The sequence below is a fragment of the Cavia porcellus genome, unplaced genomic scaffold (assembly GCF_034190915.1).
Source record: "Cavia porcellus strain 051 isolate PalLab524CR breed Dunkin Hartley unplaced genomic scaffold, mCavPor4.1 scaffold_7, whole genome shotgun sequence".
Taxonomy (NCBI): Eukaryota; Metazoa; Chordata; class Mammalia; order Rodentia; family Caviidae; genus Cavia; species Cavia porcellus.
The window spans coordinates 81,330,570-81,334,986 of NW_026947490.1; positions in this window are offsets into that span (position 1 = coordinate 81,330,570).

The following is a 4,417-nucleotide window of genomic DNA, read 5'->3' on the forward strand; positions in this document are numbered from 1 at the left end:
GACAGCTGTTGATTTTCTTCCTTACTTCCCTTTCTCACTCTCCTTTGTTTTCCCTTGACCCCTGCGGAGGGACAAGGACAATTTGCCTCTTGCCTCAGAGTCCTCTCACCACCCCTGGGGTTGCTTTTCTGACAGGAGGTGCAGCTCAGGAGATGCCACCTCTCCTGGACCAGAGCTGGTCCACACACTGCCAACTCTCTGGAGAAACAACAAAAAAGCCACCCCTAACAAGGCAGATCAGGGAGGGATCTGGGATCCTCAACGTCCCCAACCTCTTCAAATCCTATGTTCTGGTCTATATCTAGACGTCCCTCAGAAGGCTCATAGGTGGGGCTTTATATGGTCACAGAGATGTGATAATCATCAGGGGTTAGTTCACTCAAGGGCTTATAGCTGACTTGCTGTTGAGGCTGGGGAGCTCTGATTAGAAGCGGTGGGTCACTGGGAAAGGTTTATCTCTTCCCAACTCCCCTGTCCACTCTCTCTGCTCCCCTGCTACCATGCCATGAGCAGCCCTTTTCTGCCATACTCCGCTTCCACGCCACCCAATAATGGAGTGAAACTTCTGCGAACTGTGAGCCAAAATGAACCTTTCCTCCTTTAGCTGCTGGGTGTTGGGTACTCTGACCCACCTATGAGTGACTAAGTAAGCTGGATTGACATAGAAAGTCCCTTTGAAGATCCCTGTTTCAGCTCTGTCTTTTTTTTTGGCAGAGACATAACAGCTGTTAATCAAACAGCTGCCTCCTAATGTTCTAGCCAGCTTTTGCTGTTACAATCATGGCTGTCGTGGATGCCATGTTCCTTAAGATGGCTGCCTGGTTTGAATTTGAACTAAGCAGTAGAATTGAGATTTGACCAATCAGTAGGCTCTAATTGGAAGATTTGCCTTTACATCAGTTTGGACCAATCACAGCCCCATATTTGGACCAATCAGACCTACAGATGCTATGGAAGCAGTATTCTCCTTACACACTCTCAGGGTAGGTTAGTGAGGCTCTTTTTTTGTCTGTTGATACCCTTGTTCTACAGCACAGGTTCTGTTCAGATCAAACCTTGACTACATTGTCCTGTAAATCTACTAGTGACTTACTTTTCTCATAGTGTGGTTTTGGAAAGTTCTTTAACTTTCCAAATTTCTGTAAATCTCAGGATTCTTACTTTGAGTACTGTAGACAGGGTGGTTGCTTTAAAACAATGGGATATAAACAGTACGAGCTGTTAGTCCTGAAGTACACCGGAGATCAGCAGCTGACAGAGATCAGTGACAATGAGTAGCAACCAGGATTTGATCAATGCCACCTGGCATGAGCCTAGCATCAAACAGCAATGACCAACAGTGGTAGAGAATAGCAACTGGCAGTGTCCACCAAGGGCAACTGGCATTAACTGGTTTTAACCAGTTAAGGGGTCATTAGCAGAGTTTCACTTTGCTGATTCGTGATTTCTGTATGAATGCAGCAAAAGAACCCTCAACTGATTGGTGACAAAGGCATAAAGTGTAATATTACAACTTGCAACAGATACATTTCTCATTAGGCCCAACTCTCCTTCTACTTAAGTGATGGAGGTTTAGCTGCTGCACGCTGCCACCAAGTGATCACAAGTCCCTTAATGTGAACCATGGATGAGATGCTCCCTGAAGCTCTATCCACAGTCTTGTGATTCTGCCGCAAAAACTCCTTTTTCTTATAAGCAATAACTGGTGAAGCTAGTTTTCAAATTGCTGTAAAGCAAATCCACTCCATATATTAATTGTTGCTGTAAACCTTTCAGGTCATCATGTCCCTTTCCTCTTTAATGGCCCCGTTTAAATCTAAGAAAGTCAGCAGAAAATAAAAGACATTTGTAAAAGACATTCTAAAACTTAATGTGCTTAGCTCTCTCTGCTCCTCAGTGGGCATTCATAAAATAATGTGTCCCAGAAGGAGTTTGTTCCAGATCATATCCCGTAATTATTAGTTTGGCTCCTTTCTTTCATTATCCCAAATAGAACCATGCTGAGCTCGCGCACTTCCAAAAGGACTGTTTGTTTCCCCTTAAGGTACAATGCTGTACAGAATTTTCTAAGACCTGGCACATTTATGTCTCAGAGCTACATTACCTAATGCTTGTTATATGTTGTGATAGCCACTTGCTTCATTTAAATGCCTAGTGGAGTTTTAGAAAGTACGGTTTTTATTTATTTCAACTTTTCCCCACTTTCCTCAATCTTTATACAATTATTTTTTTATTCCACTGCAAACAAGCAATACTGGGTGATAATTAATTCTAGGCAAAACCCATTATAACAACTCCCATTAAAGGCTAATTATTAAATACTTGGTAATGGTAATAATAGTGTTTTTGTTTTATTATTTTGGCTTTACAAATATGTTTTTTTTATCTATTGTGTTTGTCAGTTAAATTTATCACATAATGTTAAAAATGAAGTTATTCTTATTTCTTGTATTGTTGGAGGGAATTGGCATGTGTTTCTCAAATATTCTGCATTTTCTTCGTAACCTTAGGTCCATTTATTATTAAAGCTTTAATGAATTTACCATATCTTTATAAAAGTTGAGATCATATGTTGCAAATAACTCAAAGGAGCTTCAACAATAAAGAAAGATGTTGGTTTATGTAATAAAAACCTAGAAATATTTGGCCTTAGGTAAGGTTTAATCCAACCATGTCATGTACAATAAAAAATATCACAGAGAGTATCAGGTTAGTCACTTGAAATAGGTTTGTTTTGAAGTGTTTTTGAGACATTTTGTATTTGCCATCTTTTTTTTTCTGCATGGTGACCACAGCTTATAAGTCAAAATTGCTAAGCAATAAAATTTTTAATCCTATTCACTATAAAAAAGTTGCAGATTAGTAAGGCAGGGCGTATGTGTTAGCTAGATTGAACTTTTCTACAATGGAGTGATCAAAATAGCACACTGTACCCTATAAATACATACAATTATTGTCAATTACCAAATGCAGATTCTGTACACTTGCAATCCCATTGCTCTGGGAGGGTGAAAAAGAAGGATCACAAGTTTAAGCCCAGTCTCGCCTAGTTACAGCATTATTTGGACCCTGACTCAAAAAAATAAATATAGATGGTGTGCAAATATAGCTCAATGAGAAGCCTCTTGTTCACATTCCAGTTATAAACTAAAAATTTAGGGAGAAAAAGACTGATCAAATTCTTTTTGTACAAAGTTATCCAGACCCTGAGAAGATATATTTAGTGGCACAGGTGCAGTCATCGCATTTAAAAGACTGAAAGTAAAAATTTGAAACAATGCAAATACCTGGCAATATGCCAAAGTCCACATGACAGTGAATCTGATGTGAGGTACGTTAACTCAGGCACACATTAAGAGAAACTGCAAAAGCTTTGGGTTGGTGGAATTCTTGGTGATTTTCATAGTTTAATTTTCTCCACAACAAAAATATTGAATTTATGTAATATAAATAGCTTATTTTCAGGTTGATTATAAAAAATCAATTCTGAAAATACTGAAAACTCAAGGATACTATTTCACAATCCTCACCAAAAGCAAGCAAAGACATGAAACAAAACAACCACAACAAAAAAATCCCTCAAACTCTGCTTAACACAGCTGCTTCGAACCACATTTTTAAAGTTAAATATATACGAGCAATTGATTGAGCAATTTCATAGCTAAGTATTTCACTAAGAAATGTAGGTCTATGTATGCAATAGTCACAACAGCCTCAGTGTGTGTGTGTGTGTGTGTGTGTGTGTGCTGGAGGCAGGAGGTCACTATGCAGCCTAGGCTGGCCTTGAACGCATAGTGATCAGTGCTGGGATTGCAGGTGTGTGCCACCGTGCCTCCCTATAAGCAGCTTCATTTTTAAAGTCAGCAATGCAAACGGCACAAATAGCCATCAGCGCATGGATGGGGGAGCAATTCGTGCTCCATCTACACAATGTCCTATGGCGACTCCTCCACTGACAAGAAGCAGAGGATGGGAAACCCAGTGTGGTTTTACTGCTTGAAGAGAATCTACCAGAAACATCTGTACTGAGTGGTGACAGCCCTGTCCCTGCTGGAAAAGGCAAACTCTCCACCAGGGACACAAAGCACACGGTCTGCTTAGGATGAGAGGACAGAAGGGGATGGCCGTGGCCACAAGAAAAGTCCCCAGGTGGTGTGTGAATGTGTCCTTCATCCCCGTTGGGATCTCCACAGTCTCATAAAGACTGCTCCTTGCAGTCACCACCTGTTGTCCCCTCGCACTGTGTCACAGCACTGAAGACTGCAGTTAGTGACCAATGTTAGCATCTAAGGGGTCAGTAGTCATCCATGTGCACCTGTGCAATAAACCTGCTATGAATCCTCCACGCGGGGACATCCGTGGGTTATAATTTGAAAAATTTTTATCCTTTAAGCACCAGGTTCAGATCAGGGAGTCC